The following is a 24,874-nucleotide window of genomic DNA, read 5'->3' as shown; positions in this document are numbered from 1 at the left end:
TTCATTCAGTCGAGGGACCTCATCCACGGGCATTGTACCATCCGCCTCAGCAGTTGGGTGGGAGCTTCATGCATCGAACTGCAATTTTAATAGCTCCTTTTCATCATAACGGGAGACTGTTGCATAGACTAATAAACCAGAGCATTGTGTATAAACTGAGCACAGCTGTTACTTGTCCTGACTGCCTACAGTTTCACATCTCTTTTTCACCAAAATCACAGGCTTTCATGTTGAGTTTATCATATTGTTTAACATTGAGATGTTGACAAGTTCTAAATTCCTCAACTCAAGACACTTCTAACTCAACTCGAAAGTACTTTAAAGAACATTTAGTAGCTTCTGACAACAAAGCTTTGCCCCAAACAATATCTCAGAAAGATACTTAACTGTAGCATACCGCTCAACCATTTTTGCCAAAGGTATGTACACATTATATAAGGGATGGCTGAGCAGGTCGAAGTTGCCTAATCTGACTCGTTGATGGTTAATCACAAAGTCTTGAAACCAGTTCAAGCCCTTCCTTCCCTTCCCCCGTCCCCTGCTAACGCCCATGTCTGCCACAGTGACTGGCTGTCTGGTTTCCCTCTGAGTTGTGCAGGGCACCAGGCACCTCCCGCCCAGTCCACCCCCTTCCTCGCACTTAGCATGTGAACCCTCACACCCTGCAATCCCTGGCACATGCCCACCTGGCCTCCCCTTAGCACGCGCCTAGCCCCTGTGGCCCCCTTACCCCCTCTTCCTCCCCCCTTTCACTTGCACTCTCTCCTCTTTGCCCTGCACTTCCCTTCTGACCCTAGCACTTTGCATTCGCGCAGACCTGCACCCACCCCTCCCCCACACTTCTTGTTACTGCACTTGCACGATCTGAATGTCACAAGGCCTAGTAGGACCGTTATAGTTACTTTTTCCCCTTGTCCACCGCCCCCCCCCCATTTTGTCCTGTGGCGCCTTGAAACACCATTTATTGTACAAATATCAATAAATAAAAAAATAAAAACAAAACATGTCAGCTAATTGCTCTAGTCATTACAGGAGGTCAGTGAGGTTGTCTGTATCTGACAAATCAAAGCGATTAGCTAAAAGAGAGCATCAACATCTGCTGAAGATAGAATATAATCCAGATGCTGAATAGGGCAAACCTGGGGCTGTTTAAAGCAGAAGCCTGATGGAAAGCAGTACAGAAGCTTTTAACGTCAGTGTGCAGCTGTTTGGTGACACATTGTAAAAAGAAATATGGCTAGCCAAGGTAGATTCTCTGATGGTTGATAAAATCACATCCTCTAGACGCAGGGGTGCACAACTGATTTTGACAGAGGGCCGAAAGTACCTTACATGAGGGCTATAGTGGGCCGAAAAGTAAATGTGGGCGGGGCGGTAGGCGGGGCGTGGCAGGAGGCTTTTTAAACCCCCAATTTGTACTAAACACATGGAAAAAGAATGTTTTTGAGGGGTAACGATTTTTATTTGCATTTCAAACTTACATTTTGTACTACACATTTTCCATTGTTATAATTTATTTCTATTTAGTTATTGTATCTCGCCTGTTTAATTAACTTATATATATTTTATTGACCCTAGATTGGACATGCCGTTATTTTGGACTGCTACAGTTTGCTATTTGGGTTGCCCAAGAGGAGTATGGCCTTCGTTGAATAAGGTTTCCTCAAAAAGCCAAAGATGAACATCTCCTAACTGTGCCTGTTTCAGCTTTATTATTGGGTTCACTCTTGGAGTGCAACACTATGCCCCATGGCCCCCTCACCCCCAACCAAACACTATGCCCCATGTCCCTTACCCCCAACCAAACACTATGCCCCATGGCCCCCTTACACCCAACCAAACACATTGCCCTATGGCACCCTCACCCCCAACCAAACATTATGCCCCATGTCCCTCACCCCCAACCAAACACTATGCCCCAGGGCCCCCTTACCCCCAACCAAACACTATGTCCCATGGCCCCCTCACCCCCAACCAAACACTATACCCCATGGCCCCCTCACCCCCAACCAAACACTATGCCCCATGTCCCTCACCCCCAACCAAACACAATGCCCCATGGCCCCCTCACCCCCAACCAAACACTATGTCCCATGGCCCCCTCACCCCCAACCAAACACTATGCCGCATGTCCCTCACTCCCAACCAAACACTATGCCCCATGGCCCCCTTACACCCAACCAAACATTATGCCCCATGGCCTCCTCACCCCCAACCAAACCCCCCACCCCATGGCCCCCACACCCCCAACCAAACCCCCCACCCCCCAAATCAGCACACACAAACCAGCACCAATACAGACCCGAACCCCCACCCCCCAACTCAGCACACACACAAACATGCACCCATAAAGACCCGAACCCCCACCCCCCAACTCAGCACACACACTCTCAAGCATGCACCCATACAGACCCGAACCCCCCACCCTCCAACTCAGCACACACACAAACATGCACCCATAAAGACCCGAACCCCCCACCCCCAACTCCAAACCTCCCACCCCCCAACTCAGCACACACACTCTCAAGCATGCACCCATACAGACCCGAACCCCCACCCCCCAACTCAGCACACACACAAACATGCACCCATACAGACCCGAACCCCCCACCCCCCCAAATCAGCACACTCTCAAAGAAGCACCCATAAAGACCCGAACCCCCACCCCCAACTCAGCATACACACAAACATGCACCCATAAAGACCTGAACCCTCCACCCCCCCCAACTCCAAACCCCCCACCCCCCAACTCAGCACACACACTCTCAAGCATGCACCCATACAGACCCGAACCGCCCACCCCCCAACTCAGCACACAAAAAACATTCAAATCAAAACATTCATACACATCCGACAACCCCCCCACCCCCGCATCTCAACATACACACAAAATACATTCAAATCCAAACATTCATACACATCCGACACCCTCCAACCCTGCATCTCAACATACACACAAAATACATTCAAATCCAAACATTCATACACATCCGAAACACCCCCCCACCCCTGCATCTCAACATACACACAAAATACATTCAAATCCAAACATTCATACACATCCGACACCCCCCCACCCCGCATCTCAACATACACACAAAATACATTCAAATCCAAACATTCATACACATTCGACACCCCCTCCACCCCCGCATCTCAACATACATACAAAATACATTCAAATCCAAACATTCATACACATCCGACACACCCCCCCACCCCCACATCTCAACATACACACAAAATACATTCAAATCCAAACATTCATACACATTCGACACCCCCCCCGCATCTCAACATACACACAAAATACATTCAAATCCAAACATTCATACACATCTGACACCCCCTCCACCCCCGCATCTCAACATACATACAAAATACATCCAAACCCAAACATTCATACACATCCGACACACACCCCCCACCCCCGCATCTCAACATACACACAAAATACATTCAAATCCAAACATTCATACACATCCGACACACCCCCCACCCCCCCATCGCAACATACACACACAAACATAAAGCAAAACAAACCCGACACACAAACACAAACAGACCACTTACCGGAGACGTGCTGGAAGGCACGTAAGCGGCAGGTAAACTGGAACTCTGGAATCGTACTACGGCTGGCGTGGTCCAAGGCTGAAATGCCTTCCGGCATCAAGCCTTATATACCATGCCAGCCGTAGTGCTGGCCCTCCATTGGTGCAGCACACACGCATTACGTGGCTCGTAGGAGCGACATGGTGCGTGTGTGTGCTGAGCCAACGAGGGCCAGTGTTTTGTCCGACCCGGAAGACAACAAAGACTTTCCTAATGGAGGGCGGCCGCGGGCCGCCCTCCATTAGGAAAGTCTTTGTGCCTCGCGGGCCGGACAAAAGAGCATGGCGGGCCGCAACTGGCCTGTGGGCCGTATGTTGTGCACCCATCCTCTAGAGGGTCATGGATGTTCTTCTCAGCAACGGGCTGATGAACTACCTCAATTGTGTCCAGTGAAGGCAAATCTCTGTTATGCTCACACCAGAAAGAATACAACCCTCTAGGGAAAAAGTACACAACAAGTAAAGGGGTCAGCAGAGGACTCTGTTCCTCGAGAACGTTCTGCCTGAATCATCCTCATCCGTAAGTCATAAGACCGCAGCGTCACGAATGACGTCATCCATAGGATCTAAACCTGCTCAGCTGATTGGTGAGACAGTATACATGGTCCTGCTCCATAATAAGGGATGCCAGCCTATGATTGGTCCCCATCTCTGCTGTCTGTCTGATTCCACATGGGTCAGCTGGGCTCATCTCTCCAGGGAGGGAAGGTCAGGTTCTTCACATGTTGCTATTCCAAGCCTACAATTGTAAGCTAGTGCCACTACTACATCATTATGGCATGCACCTGGGAGGCTCGGGGACTGGCACCAAGGGGAAGGGAAGGAATACAATCATGCTCACCCGCACATTCTGTGCTCTGTGTATATCGCACCCCTTGCACCCAAGGCTTCCACCCTCATTTTGATCTATAATTTATCCCTCCCTGTACCTCGTCCTACAAAGGGTGCTTTTATGGGACGAGATGAAATGGTCATGCATGTCCAGATCTTTTATGGCCACTGGTTTTATCACTGGTTGGCTGCGGTCACTCACTACCGTGGAATGCAGAGGGTCTGGGACTGGGTCAGTGGTGGCTGCCACTACTCTTGGTGGGCTGGGTGGGGGTTAGAAGCGTGCTGTTGGCCTGGCTTGTATTGCATTGTATGTTGTTATTTATATAGCGCTCTTTCGCCACTTGTGTGGACTCAATGCGCTTTTTCCTTGGTTGAACGCCCTTGGTGACCATAGTCGGTGTCGTTGGAGAGTTCTAGGGGTTTAGTTTAGGAGATGCTTGTGTGCAAGTTGCCGGTCTAGGACTTGGGTGGCTGGCAAGGCTTGACTAAGCATCCCGAGAGAGGTCAGACACATGGGTGGGTGCTGTTGAGGGTTAGAGATAGATTGCTATTGTTGAGAGAGTTTATGTGGGTCAGCTATACCAAATTCCTTTTGGGTGGTGGTTGCCGCATGCTAGTGGTAGGGGTGTTGAGGTACGTCAGGTGTTTCAAGCTGGGCAGTTATGTGTGCGCTAGGCCAGATGAGCTTAGCTGTAGGCATATTCTATCATGCATGGATGCTTGGCCGTGCCTGCGGCCTGTGTCCATGCTGGTGGTGTGAGATATACGTATCGTAGAATCGAGGGTCCTGTATATTGGGACAGACGCCTACACCTACCAGTGCAATTTAGGAACCAGCATGAGCACAACTAGATTTGAGAGTCCTGTATAGTGGGAGAGAGGCCTACACCCGACAATGCTATTGAATGCAAGGCTAAACAAGTTAGAGCCTACACTAACAGTGAAATATTTGGGTAGAGGGCTAAGTAGGGAGTTCTCGAGAAGAGAATCCTGGGTTTTCCCCTGTAGTATGTTTCGTCATATAGTGAGCCAAGAGAGGCTGCGCCAAATATTGAGAATCCTCTATGGTCGGCAAGCGCCCTGGTTTTGCGGTGCTGGGGGTCTTTATCTAAAACCAACAAATGGCAGGGGCTACCCCATGAATCATGTAGGTGGAGGAGGGGCCTAGGCATGAAAGGCCTATGTGTGCTAGCCAGGGCCCCTATCTAATTGTTAATTGTCTCTCATGTGGAATGGTGGGCAGGGATTTTGAGGTGAGTGTGATGCTAGTTTGGCCACAGCGAAGGCTGCTGGCTTAGCTTTGGTTTTTGTAGGGTGTAATGGGAGGGCTGTTGTGGAACAGGAAAGCCACAACGAAAGGTGCTGGCTTACCTGGAGTTCTAGACGGTGGGCAGTGTTGTTGAGAGGAGAGTGGTGGTGTGTCAGGTGAAACCACTGCGAGAGCTGCCGGCCCCTGAGTTGTGATCGAGAGCAGAGGATATTAGTGTAGTGTTCACAGGGTGCAGTGGATTAGGAGAGTACTGGGAAGAGCCAGGTTTTAAGGGCCTTCCTGAATTTCAGGTGGTTTTCGATGTTGTGAATGTGTAGGGGGGTGGAATTCCAGATGATTGGCGCTTGGAAGGAGAAGGAGGAGCTGCCAAGTCTTGTATGACTATGTGGTGGGATCACTAGGCGAAATGCACTGCGAGATCTGAGGTTCCTGGACGGTTGGTAAGAGACAATTTTGTCTCGTAGGAATTCAGGGCCAGTGTTGTGGATTGTGTGATGGGTGATACACATGGCTTTGAAGGTGGTGCGGCAAGCAATAGGGAGCCAGTGGAGGACTTTCAGGGTAGGGCTGGTGTGTTCTCTGGCGGGAAGGTTAATGAGCAGGCGTGCTGCCGTATTTTGGATTCTTTGGAGTTTCCCTAGTTGAGATGCAGGGGCTCATAGGTAGAGGCAATTTGCACAGTCGAGGTGGGAGAGGATGATGGAGTTGATGACCGAGAAAAGGTGGGGATAGGCGAGGTAGGGGAAAATCTGCCTGAGGATACGTAAATGAAAGAAACAGGTTTTGGATACGTTGGTGGTGTGTTTGGTGAGGGGTAGATCTGAGTCGAATTCGCATCCACGGTTTTTAACCACATATGAAGGTACTGGTGCTTGTCCTAGTGATTCGGGCCGAGGGATATGTTGGGGAATGAGGGATGTTTTCCCGCAAGTAGGATTTCGGTTTTCCCAGGGTTGAGGATGAGGTGGTTGGTCATCATCCAGTGATCAATATCCGAGAGGCATGATGCTAGGTCCGGGCTGCCGGATCCTTCGGAATTTGGGATTTTGAGGATGATCTGAGTAGCAGGTAAGGTTGTATGAACGGATGATTGCGGGAATGGGTTGTATGTAGAAATTGAAGATTAGCAGTGATGTGGATGCTCCTTGGGGAACACCTTTGCAGACTGGACGTGATATGTATGTGAATTGGTCGAGGTGCATGATTTGCGACCGGTTAGAGATGAAGGAAGAGATCCACGACAGGGCTGTGTTTTTGATTCCTAGTGTTTGCAGTCTGTCTAATGGAATGGTGTGATCAATGGTATTGAACGCTGCGGACAGATTGAGAAGGATGAGGAACGCACAGCTGTCTGTGTTGGCTGTTCTTTTTAGGTCGTCCCAGATGGAGAATAGGGAGGCTTCTGTTCCCCTTAGTGGTCTGAAACCTGATTGGGCTTGGTCTAGGAGGTTATTGGATTCAGCAAAATGGCCAAGCCGTTTGTAAGTCACGCAGTCAATCAGTTTGGCGTTGATACGTGTATTGGAGATAGGTCGGTCATTTTGGGGAAGAAGAGGGTCAAGTGTCGTTTTTTGGAGAATGGGTTTGGTGTAGGATGTTTTTAGTGCTAGTGGGAAGGTTCCTGAAGTGAGTGAGTGGTTAAGGATTGCGCGAGCAACGTTGCCTGCATAGGTGGCGCTTAGTATTTTCTTGAGCAATGTCGGTGGGCATTGAGAGCGGGTGGGCGGGGTGGTAGGATTTTTAATTTAGCGATTATGGCATTGTGTCTTTTGTTGGCGGCGTTGTAGAAGTGGAGTGAGAGGGTGTCGCATAAGGCTTGGGATGGTCAGGCGAGAACATGATGGTGATTTGAATTCTGCTATGATTTTATGTAGTTCCTTACTTGGATTGCGGGAATTTTGTTTGTTTGTTTTATTCATTTATAATGCGCACCAAACCCGAGGGTAAGAGGGCGCAGCAGTACAGGATATGCGAGGCATAGGTTACATAGTTACATAATTACACGTAATGCTAGTAATATATACAGGCCGTAGCAGTAAGACAGTAAATTATATACAGAATAGTATACAGGTTACAGGTTGGATTTGGTTACCATAATATGATTTCTTGCTTTTTTTGATTTCTGATCTTTAGGTTCTGGTTGTCCTTGCTGGGGCAATTTTGTTTTGGGCTGTAGGATCAGCTCTCCAGGCCCATTCCAGACAGTGCTTAAGAGTTTTGAGTGGTTTGAGATTGGGGGAGAACCAGCTCGGCGATGATCCCAATCTCTGAGAGGAACATTTTGATGGGGTGAGGGGATTGAGGGCATTGAAAAGCCAGAAGTCAAAGGAGTCAATCGCTGGTGGTCCTTCCGCTAGGAAGAGTGAGTTGAGTGAGTTGCGGAGTGAGAGTTCAAGATCTGGGGTGATTACCACTTTGTTCCATAATGGGCAAATGAAGGGGGCAGTTTGTGGGGGGTGTGTTCAGTGTTGGCCGCTGGGCAGGGAATTGAGCAGTAAAGTGAAACAAAGTGCTGAGTGATCAGACATGACAGTGGGTGCAGGGATTTGGTGGATATGTTTGAGGTGCTGAATATTGCATTAAGGGTGTGGCCTCTCATGTGGTGGGAGTGGATGTATGATTTTTCAGATTGAGTGTGTGTAGAATGTCTGTAGGTGACCTGGTCATGGGATTCGATGGTGAGTCAAACCATATGTTGAAGTCTCCTAGGGTAGTGAGGGTTGGGTGTTGGATGAGATTGGCAGCCAAAGCTTCGCCAAATGTGTCTGCAAAGTTTTTGTTATAGCTGGGAGGTCTATAGATGAGAAGGAAACTGTGTAAGGTGGATGGTGCAATTTGGAGTTTTATCAGGAGTGATTCGTAGTCAGTGGTGCAGGTGGAAGTGTATCCAGTGGGAAGGACTCATGCGCGAGAGGTACGTAGTCATCTGAGAACCAGTTCTCAGTAATGAAGAGGATGTCTGGGTTTTCTTCTGTGATGAGGTCGTAGATGTGGAGTTTGTTTTTGGAGACAGACCTGGCATTGATGAGGGTGCAGGATATTTGGAGGGACACCTTTCTGGGTGGAGAGTGGTTAGTGTTTGTCGGGACAGCAGGGTCTGATGTGAGGAGAGGTAGTGATGGTGGGAAAGCAGGGGTGGAGGAGGAGTGAAGGGATGAGGGGTTAGTTGGAGTGGGTGTACGGGGAAGGAAGAGAAGAGAGCTAGGAGTGGGTTGGGTGCGGGCGGTGAGGTTTCGCTCCTGTAATGTGGTGGCGGTGGTTGCAAGCTGTTTTGGAGCATGGGAGATGCTATGTGTGGCATTAGGTGTCTGCGGTCTCGCCCTTTCCTTGTGTTATGCGCGATCATGGGGGTGTGAGAGAGAGTGGGTGGTTCTCTGGTGAGTGGGGTGTTGGCTAGAGCTTTTCCTGCTGCGCAAAGTGAGGTGAAGTGGGAGGCGGGAGTGGTCTGTAGATGGGTGGGGGGAATGTTAGTGGGCTGCATAAGGGATTGTGTGTTCAGAGGGCGGGAGCTATCTGACCATTCTCTCCATCTTGCTGCTCTTAATTGTGCAGAGCGGGATCTGCGAGTAGGGGAGAGACTGACAATCTGAAGCAGCGGGGTAAGATTGGGGCGGGGGAAAAGGGGCGGTGAGGGGCGCCAGTTGCTTGTGCGCTGTGGAAGGGGGGTGAGCTGTGTGGTAGAGGGGTAAGGAGTGACTGCGGTGGCTCTCAGTGGGCCCAGGGTTGTGCCAGGGAGCTGCACAGGTGTGGCCAGTGGATGACATGATGCCTCGATGACTATGTTACAGAATTGAGGACTAGATTTCAGGGTGCAGTGCATGGTAGAACAGGACTACCTTTGTGACCCAACAATGCAATCTGTGTAGAGGACTATGCACAACAACCTAACATTGCAGTTTGTGTACCAGATTAAACAAAGCAACCTAACAATGCAGTTTGTGTACCAGATTAAACAAAGAAATCGAACAATGCACTTTGTGTGCCAATCTAGGCACAGCTGGATTTGAGAATCCTGTATAGTGGGAAAGAGGCCTACAACTATCAATGCAAGTTGTGTACAAGACTAAACACAGCGACCCAACAATGAAGTTTGTGTACAAGACTAAACACAGCTAGATTTAAGAATCCTGTATAGTGGTAGAGAGGCCTACACCTATTAGTGCAAGACTAAACAGAGCGACCTGATAATGCAGTTTGTGTACAAGACTAAACACAGCTAGATTTGAGAATCCTGTATAGTGGGAGAGAGGCCTACACCTATCAATGCAAGACCAAACACAGCGACCTAACAATGCAGTTTGTGTACAAGACTAAACCCAGCTAGAATTGAGTATCCTGTATCGGGGGAGAGAGGCCTTCAACTATCAATGCAAGTTGTGTACAAGACTAACAGAGTGACACAGCAATGCAAATTGAGTATAACTTCCCACCTAGGCTTGTCCTACCGTGCTAGTCGCTGCTGGTCGACGGCTGGCCACTGGCTTCCCCTGCTGACACCGGCGGACATGATGTGGAGCCGCCTCAGTTGGAGCCACCCTTTGACTCAGGGTCCTTAGCCGCCGGGGGCTGCCCTGGCCTGGTGTGTAATGAATCCTGGGCTGCCCAATCGGGTTCCGGGGGCAGGGTGGAAGGCGGGATGAGGGAGGGAGAGGGAGAGAAAGGTGTTGGGGACTGTGAGCAGTGCGGGCTGTGGGGGGATCAAAGCAGTGGCACAGAAGTTAACAAGCAGGCCGGGAAGGGTCACTAGCCAAGGCACTCACCTGCTACGCTCCGGATGGTGGAAAGAGCATGCAGGAGGCCACTGGTGAGATACACCAGGAAGATGGGAAGGCACTGCCAATCAGGCTCTGGCGGTGTGGGGTAGGTGGGACGAGGGAGGGAGAGAAAGGTGTCAGGGATGCGAGCAGTGTGGGCCGTGGGGAGATCAAAGCAGTGGCCCAGAAGTTAACAAGCCGGCCCAGAAGGGTCACTGGCCAAGGCACTCACCTGCAACGCTCCGGATGGTGGAAAGAGCATGCAGGAGGCCGGTGGTGAGATACACCAGGAAGATGGGAAGGCACTGCCCAATCAGGCTCTGGGGGCAGGGTGGGAGGCGGGACGAGGGAGTGAGAGGGAGAGAAAGGTTTCTGGAACTGTGAGCGGCACGGGCCATGGGGGGTTCAAAGCAGTGGCCCAGAAGTTAACAAGTAGGCCCAGAAGGGTCACTCGCTAAGGCACTCACCTGCAACGTTCCGGATGGTGGAAAGAGCATGCAGGAGGCTGCTGGTGAGATACATCAGGAAGATGGGAAGGCACTGCCAATCAGGCTCCGGGGCGGGGTGGGAGGTAGGAGGAGGGAGGGAGAGGGAGAGAAAGGTGTCGGGGACTGCGGGCGGTGCGGGCAGCGGGGGGATCAAAGCAGTGGCCCAGAAGCTAACGAGCAGATTCGGAAGGGTCACTTGCCAAGGCACTCACCTGCAACGCTCTGATGGTGGAAAGGCTCTGGGTAATAGGCATCGCAAGGAGTCTAGTGTTGTCTCATGGCCTTGCAAGGCACATTCCTTTCTGTGATACTAAGTAATTGTAACAGTTGAGGGACAAGGGGAAGTGTCTGTGGGAATTAAGAGTGTGGGGTCATCTCTCAGTATTTTGGGCCTGTTAGGCTTCTCCATCAAGCCTACTTTTTCCTGCGCTGCCTTATAATCTGAGGGTGTCCATCAAAACTACAAAATGGCATCCCTTTATACACACCCTAATCCTATCGATCTATGATTTTTGCGATTTTGTTTTTGTGCCGGGTACCTTAACACAATCCTTTCCCCCCAAGACATTGCATGGCTGCTTATGGGATTCACCTCACTCTAAAGCACCTAGGGGGGTGGGATGGACTCATTTCCATCCAAACATTCCCCCCTTTCATTACTTTGGCAGTAACAAATTCTCCCCATACTTTCTCTCGTTCTCCCTTCTTACTGCAGCTTCGTAAGGGGGGGTGTTCCTTTTATTGGCATCCATGCCCTACACACATGTCGTAAATGTTCTCCTGCTCTCACATACTCTTCAGGTGTACATGTCATGTAAATGCATCCCCCATCCCCTGCCAAATCTACCCACACTTCTTTATAATTTTCAGTGTCTGCGGGCGGGATAATGGTCTTGTGGTACAATCAGTCAACTTTATCTCTGTAGGGGATAGGGACCATGTGGGGAATGGGGTGGTCAGTTTGTACTTCTATTTCCCTTGTGCTACAAGCTACCTTTGAAACGTCAATCGAGACCATCATCATTGCACTATTAGGTACTTCTTTGGCACACCACCGGAGACTCAACTGGCACATGCAAAAGATGACCAAGACAAACACTATGATAGGCACCAGCATCTTGACCAATGTTTTGAGACAGGATAGGGCCCAACTAAACGCAAGTGGAAACCAGTCTTCTTCCTGGGCCCCAGCCTCCTTTTTCATCTTGGCCCCTAGGTCATGCACTGCAGTGATAACGTGTGACAACATTCCATTTTCAGCATCGGAAGGTATGAATGTGCAACATGAACTCCCAATATTTTTGCAAACACCACCTTCCATTACTGTTAGCATATCGATGATGTAGTGGTTCTGCATCGTCATCAGCATTAGGGCGCGCAACTCGACCCTTATGACGTTGAACCCCTGCTAACTGGACCAGTTCCCAGCGCACAATCTGGAGCCATTTGGCATTAGTTCATGCTTGTACACCGGGTAGCAATAAGGATGCAAAAAATGTCTCTGCTGAGGTGAACAGCTTGTATTCCTCAGGCATTACTTCAAAAAATTCTGATGAGTCTTTGGACAGATAGTTTGATGCTCTCTTTTTCCTTGGCAGCTGCTCATACGGTCCTTTCTTAGGGAGAATGCAGAGGTCTGGTGGTGGCAATGTATGTTGTGCTGCGATTGTTGGGGGCACTGTGTGTGCTTCGTCGGGCAGAGGCCACCCTTTCAGGCGTTCTTCTGGGACTACTAACAGGGCTGCATGTAGCCTAGCTATCGAACAATAGCCCCTCCATGAGGGCGGGAGGTGCAAGTACGCTTGTTGGCCACACACCCGGTAGTAGTCCATCAGTGCTGCTGTACCCTTCTTTAGATCTGGAATCAACACTGTTCTGTTGCATCATTCATTTGAGCCGACAAGGACAGTACGTTCACTAAAATAAAGCACAATTCATAAGTCTTCTCTTGATGCACTTTCACTGGTTTCTCTGTGACTGCAATCCAGGTCAGCTTTGTGACATGCTCTGTCCAAGTTTGCGCACATGTTCATTTTACGAGAGCCACTGTTTTTTCTGGAAACCCTAGAAGTCCTTCGGCTCTGCATGTGAGGGTTGTTTTAAACAGTTGGTTTTGGTGTTGGTCAGACTGCTTTTGCACTTCTGGGCATCTGAATCAACGAGTTGTAAATGTACGTTGCGTGCCTGGCAAGTGACTTTCAGCCTACATAGTGCAAGATGAATCAGGCAGGGTGCCTCTATAATTGGTACTTCTTGTGGTACTAGAACCTTGGGTGCTCCCGATGTGAGCGGTATTAATGAGCACATGTAGAAACTGCTATTGGTTGTTTGTCTACCCACAGCACTCATGTCGGAGTACCAACTATTCGAGTGCTCAGGATGACGGATAGCTTCAACCGCATCAGGTGTAGGCCATGGTATGCATCATATTTGAGTCTGCACGCTTGTCTTTTCATTCTGTCATGGCACAATATATATCTCCTTGGTTCTATACTCCTGCTAACTGAAGTATTATCACTACTATTTGTGTTACAAAAGAGGTTTTTAATAGTTCGAAGTAGTATTTTAAACATTTTGTTTGTGCGTACAGTCATGCGGGTTCTGGTGTCAGTTGTTTGGGATATATTATACACATATGCAGTCATGTTTTCTGGATTAGTTAGTCTAAAGGATATGCTTTCATGTAGGTTCAGACTTGGGTCCGGTTCGACTTACCCCCTTCTTTTAGATGGCCGCCCAGATAAAAGATAACCCCCAATATATTCCTAACAAAAACATAAGGAAAATAAACAAAATGGACGTAAAAAGTAGGCCACACTGATATGAATACATCCTAGTAGAAGTAATAACATTTCTATCACTATTCAGTGAACAACTGGACGTTGAACTCTTCATCCTCTTTTTACCTTTAAAAGGGACAAGAACAGGTTGGGCAAGGGAAGGGAAGAGGGGGACTTGGGATGGAAAGAAAGGGTGAGAGCAAGAGAGAGGGAGAGAGAGAGAAAGAAAGAGAGAGTTTTGTTTAGTTTACAGAGCTTATGCTTCTAGCAGAAATGCATGTTTAACTCTCTCCTTCACATGCAGTTATATTGTCAGCATTAAGCTAAGTGAGATGAGGTATACTGGTTGTTTCAGTTTTTAGGGTGATGGTGTCGAATTTGGTGGGGTCCTGCGAATGTCTGAGAGGTGTATCCAATATTGAAGCCCTTTCACCTTCACTGTAAGAGGGGTGGAAAACATAACCTTGTAGGGTCAATGGAACCTGGGATTGTTCAATTTTTGCACAAAACTTCTGACATACACCATCTCCCTGGGCAACAGTGGTTGGACGGGAGCTATGTCAGCTGGTAGAACTGTAGTATTTTGGGTGTCATCTGGGTGAGGTGGTGCGATTTGTCGTGAGACGCATTTGATTGCATGTGTTAAATTTGTCCCTTGACAAATTTATCCCTTGAATTCTTCCCCCAGGATTGTCGCAGCTCTATGGGCATCTGATGCCTGCCTCACATGGGAGATGGGTGTGTGCATATGTCTGCCAGTCACTATCTCATTGGGTGAGGGGTGATGGTCTTTACTTGGATGAGTGCGCAATTGAAACAGGGCCAGGGGCAGGTAGTGCATCCAGTTCTTTTTCAGGGTGATACACAATTTGGAAAGCCTACTCTTGAGGAGGCCATTTATTCGTTCCACAACACCATTCACTTGGGGGTGATAAATGGAACACATACAGAGTGTTTTCCAATGGGAGTTTAATGCCCAATAGTGCTGTGTTCTCCTTAAAGAGTTCGTAAGAAAAAGTGAGCACCGTTGTCTGAACTCAGAACATCACATACCCCCAATTGGGGGAATACTTCACGTACAAGGAATTTTGCCACCCTTGGCATCTGGGTGGGCACATAGACCAGCCTCAACCCATCGCGAGAATGGACACACCACCACAATGAGATAGAGCTCTGTTGCATCTCTCACCCATGTCTGCACAGTCAATATGGAGCTCGTGGAGTGGCCCGATAGGGCGGGGCAGGGTGCCTCACAATCTACAGAGTGTCATTCCTGTACTGAACACTTCACAGGTGGTGCACTGCACGACCATCATTGAGAGGTGTTCCTAGAGATTAGGTATAAACCAATCTTCATGCATGTCTGCTTCAATGTGTTGTTTGGAGCTGTGAGAGGGGTAGTGCAACTGTTCAAAAGCAGTACGTAATAGTTCCACAGGCATCCCTACCTTCCCAGTGCATTGTTGCCTCCATAAGAGGTCAGTTGGAGACTGCACATACCCATGTTTGAGCCAAATGTCTCATTCTTCCTGCGGTGCTCTACACTGAAGCTCTATTATCTGTGCTATGGGCAAGGCTGTGTACGGGTCTGTGTCTGGCCTCTTAGTAATAGCTGCAATGACATACTCAGCAGGTGTGGGCACCAGGAGATATGTTGCAGCCTTTGCTGCCACATTGGCGGCCGCATTTCCCAACAAGATATTGTCTGTGTTATTTGGTTGGGCTGCACACTTGATGGTCACCACTACAGATTGTTCTGCAAGGGCAGAAATCAGGTTAAGTAGTGCGGCATGTTTCACTGGTGATCCGTCTGCTTGCCTGAAACCCCTCCTTCTCCAGCATGAAAGATCTGCATGCACCGTTGTGGTGATGTAGGCAGAGTCTGAATAAATGGTGGTATGACACCCTTTTGATGCCCAAAGCGCTTTAACAAGTGCTACAAGTTCTGCCGCTTGTGCTGAGTAATGCATGGGCAATCTTTTCATTACTAGTGTCTCATAGTCACCCGCTTCTTTGTGCACCGTTGCTGCCCCAACATGTCTCTGCCCTGTGTCATGGTCAATTGTCGCTGACCCATCAACAAAAAGTACCTTGCCCTCCTTTAAAGGACTGTCTTTGGCTTTGGGGATATCATTTTTCTTGCCCTCATAAGTGGAACAGTCATGCTGCTGCACGTCTTCGTCAGTGCACGGTTCAGTCAGGAATGTGGCAGAGTTCACTGTTTTACACCTTACAAAATGGATATGTGGGCTTGAGAGGATAATTTTGTATGCTGATGCCCGCTGGCAAGTGACAGTGGACTTGGATCATTCTATGATAGCAAATACTGAGCGAACTACATACAAAGTCACTGAGCATCCCATCAGAATGGGGGAACTTTTCGCAATGGCAAAGGCAGCTGCAGCAAGAGCTTCTTGTTCACATGCGAACTGTCCCTGCATCACTGAGTATAGTGTACCACTGTAGTAGGCCAGTGACTGTGGACCATTGTGCTCTTTTATGTTAGTATTGCTGTCATAAGTGTACCATTTGAGTGTGAGAATATGTAAAACTCCTGCATGTAGTCTGGGGTGGCAAGAACGGGGTCTGTCGAAATCACTTCCTTTAGATCATTGAAACTGAATCATGTTTGCTGTACACTCTATTTTACCGTTTTCTTTTTGTGCTTCCTTGAGGCCCTGTAAGAGTGGCCTTGTGTATGCTGCGTAGTCCAGAATCCACGCCCTGCACAGTTACATAACCACAAGAATTTCTGCATATCCTTCACTTTAACTGGTCTGGCCGTGGCACGCACTGTCGCTGCCCTGTCACGGACGACTCATTTGCTGTCCGCAGAAATGGGCCGTCCTAAATAGAGCACTTCATGTTGGCAATACTGGAGCTTAGCCTTGTCGAGCTAGCAGTTGCAACAGGGCAAGGGAGTCTCTGCAACAGTTCTGTTAATTGTTGCTGCACACTAATAAACCATCTATATACTGAATTACTGTGCTGGGTACCTGGATGTTTCCTAAGTCTTCATGCAGAATTCTATTAAATATACTGGGACTCTTGCAGTACCCTTGGGGCAAACGAGTATGTTGGTAGCACTTTCTGCCATGTTTGAATGCTATGAGGTACTGCAAATCTGGGTGCAGGTTTATTGAGACAAAGACATTCTTTAAATCAACCACTGTAAAATGGGTTGCTTCCTTTGGAATACTGCACAAAATGGATGCTGGGTTTGGAACAAGTGGAAACTCGTTCTGCACTATGTCATTGAGGGGGCGGCGATCCTGGATCATCCTCCAACTGTCCCTGATGCATTTGTAATGGGGTATATGGCCGTATTGCATGGCAAGGTAGAGAGTACTATAATCCCTTGATGTAGTATCACTTGTATTGTGTTTCTGATCCAGTCCTCAGTCTCCCGGGATAATGGGTATTGCGTCACCCGGGATAACACTGCTTTGTTTTTTAGTGTGATTCTTACTGGGGTCACTTATTTCAGCATCCCTACATTGTGTGGGTTGGTCCTCCACAATTGTGGGGGCTTTGTACCCGTCAGTACTGTACCATTATCTCACAGGGGATGCATATTTCGAGTATTATCTCCCCATCATTGTTGTTGTCCTCAAAACATTTGGCATCTGTCAACTCTTTCAGGGGTACAGTGGGGTCGATGCATAAAATTGTGCGCCATTGGCATCCCTGAGTATCGGTATCTAGGACCACAATTCTTTTGGCCGACACTAGCCGTCCCTCCAAATCCAGGGATAGTATAGTGCCTGCCCCCAGCTTTTGGGACACCATGGGCCAAAAAATAGAATCAGTTGGTACTCTCCAGCAAGTTCTGGTAATCTGGGTCACGGCTTGTGGGAGCACTGTGATGCCATAAATGAGCATGTCGAGGTTGAAAGGGATGCCTCGTACCACCACATCACGTGCAATGGCATGTATCACAAGCATTGCCCTCATTGAGCACGTCAGGTGTTGTGCAGACGATACCGCTGTCTGTGAATAAGATCATCATGTTGAGCGTGCTTAGTAGAACCCTGCTGAGCAAGTTGACAGGAGAGCTCTCAGAGTATAAGAGGGGGCCCGTATGACCTCCCCCGCACCTTTACATCTAGATCTTTTGTGTATGGTTAAAACAGCCTCAGAGAATCCCTGCATGTCGAGAGCTTTGCCTGATAACGAAAAGCCACCTTCGCTGATGCACGACTTCTCGGCTCCTGAGTCCACCATAAAGATGAATTGTTTGCTCCCTATCTCTGCCCCCACCAACGGTTCCTCTTCTGGGTTTAGGGTAATTGGCAGGACTGGACACGCAAGTGCTCTCTGTGGGCTGTCTTAGTCAGGGTATGTGTCAGTCCCAGGGAACGAGAAAGGGTTTCCCTCTCACACTGTACCACATTGAAACTGGGAAACGGTGCCACTAGGTGCGCCGCTACAGGCGTTCCTGTCCCGTTTGCTGCGTGCTGGGGCAGGGTTGATAATGCTCTAGTGCCTGTTGCAGTTGCCACGGTGAAGGGGGACCGGGCATTTGTGGGGTTAGCTGCGTAGACCTGATGGAACTCATATGGCATTGAGGACATACTAGGGGGAGAATCCTGAGGGGGTGTCCCCTGTGGCAGGTGCATCATTTTGCTGGCTATAGTTGTATAACACACACAGCCTGTTCCTACACTCTCTCGAAAAATGTCCCCTCTTCCTGCATATCCTTGTGGCCCCCCTTGCCATCGTGGACCATAGGATTGCAGGTTTACGCGCCCCACTGCCCTTGCTCTCCTTCAGCCCACACTGTCTTCCATTTGTGTCAGTGTTGGCCCTGATGCCACCATAGCTACTTTAGCTAATTTGTTTAGCACAAGTTTCGCTTCCTCTTCCTGTCGCCTCTGAACTGTTTCTTTCTTGCACTCCTTTATTCTCCTACAATGGTGAACTATAATGCTTTGAATCTCTGGGGGGACACATTAGCTTCAATTCCTGCTATTTTATGGAGCACCTTCTGCACTTCCTTGGGTAGGCCCTGTTTTACTATAAAATAGAAAAGGGTGGGTTAACTGGTTCCAGGCATTGCCCGTTCTGCTCTCCACGTCTCTTGGACCCTGAGGATAAACTGCACAGTGTCCTCATCATCTCCCATGGTACATTGCATGATTGACTGGATATCTGGAGTAACTGGGAATGCTTGCCGCCGTGCATCCCAGACCCCGACTCTAATCTTGTTGAACGAGGCTCCATCATGGGCATTGTTACTCAGTGTTACTACTCCCGGGTACCCCGCCTTCACCCACACATCTGCAGCTTGGGCCCCCACTGTGGCCACCAATAAGCTTTTAATGTCTCCTATTGCCAAGGGCACCCCTGCTGTGTTTTTTTTCAAAAGCATATATCCATTTCCCTGTACTCGCCTTGAGTGGCTGGAGTGCCTTAAGGAGGTTATTCTTGTCCATCTGCGCCCATGGTACATATTGTGGCCTCCCTGATCCCTTCTCTATCAGTGGCATTTGCATTCTCATTTAGCTTTTTCTGCCCTTAGTTACACTTCCCTTTTTCCTTGCTAATGCTATCCTACGGAACCTCTCCCTCAATCCTCTGTCCCATAAACTTTCAACCCTCCGGGTACATTGAGGCGCTTGCTCTGCAGCTCCTTCCTCATCGTCTTCATCCTCATCCAATTTGCTCCACTCTCCATCATCCCCTCTCTGTGACCCTACATTTTCGTAACCCAAGCTGTTTGTCTCTCCGTCCTGTTCTATATGGATGGTTCTTATGGGCGCGTTGTCAATTCTTAATAAGAAGTCTCCTAATTTCCACTCATCCCCCGCTGGTTCCACTGGTTTATCTGTCTATGTTACATCACATGCCACCTGTAGCCTAGCTAACTCTGTTCATTTCGATGCCAGTGCTACTTCTACGTCTCTTGCACTCACCCCAGTGTGTGTGGTTACCTGTGGGGGGAGACATAAGGTAGAGGTGGGGCTGTGGTTGGTGTGGCCAGTTGTGCCAGCCGATACTTATGTTGGGTTCATGTACCCTTCCTCAGGGCAGGTTGCTAGTGGATATATTCCCTTTCTCCCTGTCAAGTTCTTCCCGTCTTCTGTCGAGCTTGTATCTTTACTGTTGTCATGTGTCACTCTTTCCCCATTGTGATCCGCTGTATCCTAGAACATTTTCCAGAGGTTCAGTACTTCCCTTCTATTGTGCAATGGTCTCCCCTTATATTTTTCTGGAAGGTAGACATATGTTCTACATATGTTCTAACACGTTTCTTTCAAATGAGCTCTCGTTTGGCCAGGAGCAGGACATCCCTCCTCCTCTAACCTCCGTAACCCACTGGTTGTGATACTTCTTAATCTTCTCACAATACACAGACAGGGCCTTGAACATGTGCTCTATTGGTGTTTCTCCCCCCATAGTTGTGTCTCCCGTGTGTCTGGTATTGGGGGTCTGCCTTTGCTGCTCTGCCAGTTATACAGTAGTCGGTTAAACAAATATGGAGTTCAGTATCGTCAACAATGCAACTTAATGTCATGCAAAAGGAAAAAGTCTTCATTCAATCCCCCTCCCCTCTATTCTCATAGCCTTTTTGTATACACACATGCACCTCATGTTCTACTCACACCACACATACATGCCCCTCCTGGGCTTTCTCCTTACACCATAAAGAACACTAACAAAAGAAATGAAAATAATAAACTAAAACAACAACCACTACTATTCCCGAGCTCTCTACGTATACTGAACTCCAATATATTTTCCTCTTTTCCCTTATTTTTTAAACAATAATTGTGGTGCTACCTTGTCCCCTCACTTGGAGAGGTTCCCCCTGTTCAGTTTTCCTTTTCCATTAATATCCTCAAAAATGTAATAAAAAAACCAAAATATCAACACACTCCACATACATATCACACTCCCAATTTCAATCGCCACGTGTTCACACTATTCACACTGCTCCATACATCCAGCCCTACTTTGTTATACCTTGCAGGCTATACTCACGCACGCATATTCAATCAAACTCCTCTGTTCACAGGCTTTCAACACCGGCCTGCACCTCTCCTTGGGGCCGCAACCCGCTCCAAAGAGAAGGCAGGATTCTGCAAAGACGGCTCCCGCAGGGCCACTGGGGAGTACGTGTTTTGGGGCTGGTTGCTGTTGGTGGGTGCAGCCCTTCTGGAGAGGTCGACTGAATACCTCTGCAGGTACAGGGGCGCTGGGATCACATCGGCAGAGTCACCAGATGAATGCAAATCCCTGTTATGCTCACACCAGAAAGAATGCCACCCTCTTGGGAAAAAGGCCAAGAGATTGCTTGCAAGTATAACAATGTTTATAAAGTAAAGGGGTCAGTAGAGGACTCTGCTCCTCGAGAACATTCTGTCTGAATCATCATCATCCATAATTTATAAAAGTCCACAGCATCACTAAGGACGTCAGCCATAGGGTCTAAACCCACACAGCTGATTGGTGAGACAGTATACATGGTCCTGCTCCATAGGGGATGCCAGGCTATAATTGGTCCAAATGTTGCTATTCCAAGCCTACAATTGTAAGCTAGTGCCACTACTACATCATTATGGCATGCACCTGGGAGGCTCGGGGACTGGCACCAAGGGGAAGGGAATGAATACAATCATGCTCACCCGCACATTCTGTGCTCTGTGTATATCGCACTTCTCTCACCCAAGGCTTCCACCCTCGTTTTGATCTACAATTTATCCCTCCCTGTAACTCATACTACAAAGCGTGTTTTTATGGGACAGGGTGAAATGGTCATACATGTCCAGATCTTTTATGGCCATTGGTTTTTATCACTGGTGGGCTGGGGTCACTCACTATCATGGAATGCAGAGGGTCTGTGACTGGGTCAGTGGTGGGTGCCATTACTCTTGGTGGACTGGGTGGGGGTTAGAGGCACACTGTTGGCCTGGCTTGTGATGAATGGGCGCTTACTGCTTCGGAAGAGCAAACGCTAAACAAAGTTTTGAATTATGTGATTACCAAACACCATGATCCCTTTGAATTTAGAAGGGAATTCCAACAAATTATGTGTAAGTTGCACCTCAAAGAATCTTTTGAAGATCAAGAATATTCAGAAAGTTGCAATGCTAGTGGTCTTTGCAATCCGTCCACTTTTTGTGCCCCAGGACATACATTTACTCATGAGTCCATTGTTTTTAAAAAAAGACCCTTGAAGAAATTTCTAAATTGGAAAATATGGATAGAGGAGTCAATTCCAACTTCAGTAAAGAACAAAAACCCTCATACAAAATTTGGCTAATAACCATCATATCATCATACGACAGGCAGATAACGGTGGAGCGATTGTGGTTCTAAATAGGGCCGACTATATAAGAGAGTGTAACAATCTCCTTCTAGATAGGAACAGTTATCGGGTTCTACAAAAATATCCTTCGGAGGAAATGGTTAGAACCATTGACGAGAAGGTCTCTGCAGCACTAGAAAATGACATGATTGGGAAACAGGAAGCAGAATATTTAAGAAGAAAGAATGGTAGAGTACCTGTCTTCTATATTCTGTCAAAAATTCATAAACATCTAACTAGACCACCAGGGTGTCCGATAGTGTCGGGAGTAAACTCCATTTTGGAGCCATTATCAAATTTTGCCGACTTCTATCTTAGACCGTTTGTTCGTTAAATGAAAAGCTACCTCAAAGATACAACCGATGCCATCAACAAAATTGAAGGGACCAGGTTCGAACCGGGTGTTAACTTATTAATCTGTTTGGATATCCAGTCCTTGTTGTAACGCTCACCTGATTCTTGCAGAGGCGCCGGTCTTGACTGGGCGACTACCGTATCTTCAAAGGTGATGTGCAGCACCCGGTTGGCTCTTTGGGCTGGACCTCTGTGCCCTGTATGCCTGACGTGCAGAGTAAGATGTCTGCAGATAGATAATACGGGGTTAATGAACTGGGGTTATTGGGGTGTCCCTATCTCTTTCCCCTTCTCCTCTCCTGTAGACCCCCACAGGTTAACGCTCTCACCTTAGGTAAGTGAATGCCGAGCTCTCCATCTGCCTCGGGGCAGGGTGCTGTAACCAGTTTCTTCACTGGATAGGTAGCGCAGGCCTCTTGACTTCAGAGGACTGCTGTCCGTCGTTTACTGCACGAACGGTAAGTTTCGAGTAACTCAAATGTCTTTAAAGTCTTTAATAATGATGTCTCTTGTTTTGCAGGGTTCCGGCGATGGCGGATGACGGGCTGAAGTGAGTTAAAGATGGAGCCCGTGTGATGGATAGAAGCGCCTGGAAGCACGTAAGTAAGCGCTTGTTGCCAGCTTCACGATGCGCTCTAACTGTCTTTTTATTTTGCAGGTACAAGCTCGGAGCGGCTGCAGGGTGCCGGGATACCCACTGGGTTGGATGTGGAAAGGAGTAATGGCACGTGAGTATTAAAGTTCCCCAATGTCTTTAAACGCACCTTGTTTTGTCTTTCAGATGCGGGATGCAGCGCCGACGGCCTCCGGAGCGTGCGAAGAGTTGGTAAGCTTTTGTCTTTCAGATGCCGGAATGCAGTGTGAAGTCCTCCGGAGCGCACGAAGATTAGGTAAGCCTTTGCCTTTCAGATGCCGGAATGCTAACCTGTTCTTTCTTGTCTTTATAGGTGTTGCTGAAGACTGGATTCAGGATGGTAAGCCTTTTTCCTTAGGCCCAGGACCGGATGCAGAAGACACGATGAGCGTTCTGCTGCAGAGGGTGCAGAATAACGCAAAGCAAGATTCATCCACCGGGTGTGGTTTAAATAGCCTCCTGTAGTGCTTAGGTGTCTCCTTCCACAGCCAAGCCTAAGTAAGAAAAGAGTTCCTGGTAAGAAAAGAGTTCCTGCCTTCCAGAAGAGTTCCAGTGTTCTGAATCTAGGGAGTGGCTCCAGCCCCACCCAACAGGAAAAGTAGTTCCAAACAGAAGAGGATCAGAGACTCAACTGGCAGGCAAGTAAGCAGCATGGTCTGCTGCAGGTAAGTCCACCCAAGCATTATGAGCCCGGCGCTTCCAGCGCTGGGACTGGGCATATTTATGAGCCTGGTGCCACTGGCGCCAGGACTGGGTCCAAAAGGTCCCAATTGGGACTGGTTGGCACTCGGAACCTGGGTTATGGATCTGCTTCCAAGGGAGTTGGGAAAACCCTGACCTTTTGGAAGCAGAGATCATGACACTTGTACACTGTCATTCCTCAGAATGCCACCCTTGAGGTGGTTGAGGAAACCCTTTTGGGCCGCAAAGACAATCACCCTGTGAGCAATAGCTTCATTTTATGGTGCACAAAATATGCCCTTACTATGAATTTCTTCCAGTTCGAGGGAACGTTTTACCAGCAAGTAGAGGGAATGGCCATGGGGGCGGCTATGGCTCCTAATTTGGCTAACCTATATGTGGAGATGTTCAAGAACGTGACCATCTATTCAGATACTAACCCCTTTAAGAACAAGGTGCGACAATGGTTGCATTATATTGATGATATCTTCATCATTTGGGAATGGGATGGAGCCACGGCAGAAGAATTTGTGGCTTGGCTGAACCAGCAAAATAGGTTTTTGAAATGTACGCAAGAGATCAAAGACTTTGAAATCAATTTCCTTGATATCACCATTTTCCACCAAGCGGGTGTGTTGCGAGTCAAACCCTATAGCAAAGCGACAGACCGCAATGCGCTTCTACATTTTTCTAGCCATCATGAACAACACATCCGATGCAATTTGCCTTTTGGTCAGTTCTTGAGACTGAAACGTAATAGCAGCTTGAAGCAACATTAAATGGAAAGTGACAACATTCTCCGCAATAAACTGGTTGCACAAGAGTATCCCGAGAGTCTTGTTAAACAATCAGCCAAGAGGGCGTACAATAATAACCGTGAAGCCTTGGTTGAACAGACTCCGAAGGAAAACAAGAGAGAAAACAATTTGGTGTTTGTTAACTCCTTCTCTGACCTGTCATACAAGATTAAAGGTGTGTTCTATAAGAACTGGAAGAAAGTGTATAGTAAGGAGAATGGTGCCCCTCTTGTGGCTTTCAAAAGAAGTCAAAATTTGAGAAACATTCTCATCAGGAATGACATTAAGGTTAAACAACCTATAGTCAAACAAACAACCTTGTGGTGTTTTCCTCCGGTAATTGGTAATTACCCATGTGGC

The 24,874-nt window shown here is 48.2% G+C and overlaps 1 protein-coding gene across 2 annotated transcripts in view; it reads left to right on the top strand.

Moving 5' to 3' along the window:
* Nucleotides 1-24,874, top strand: part of DGKZ (diacylglycerol kinase zeta) — a 1,700,725-nt gene that overhangs the window by 137,784 nt on the left and 1,538,067 nt on the right. The window lies entirely within an intron of this gene.

This window comes from Ambystoma mexicanum, chromosome 11 (assembly GCF_040938575.1).
Source record: "Ambystoma mexicanum isolate Mex_15411 chromosome 11, UKY_AmexF1_1, whole genome shotgun sequence".
Taxonomy (NCBI): domain Eukaryota; kingdom Metazoa; phylum Chordata; class Amphibia; order Caudata; family Ambystomatidae; genus Ambystoma; species Ambystoma mexicanum.
This window is presented reverse-complemented; position numbering and strand designations above follow the sequence as displayed.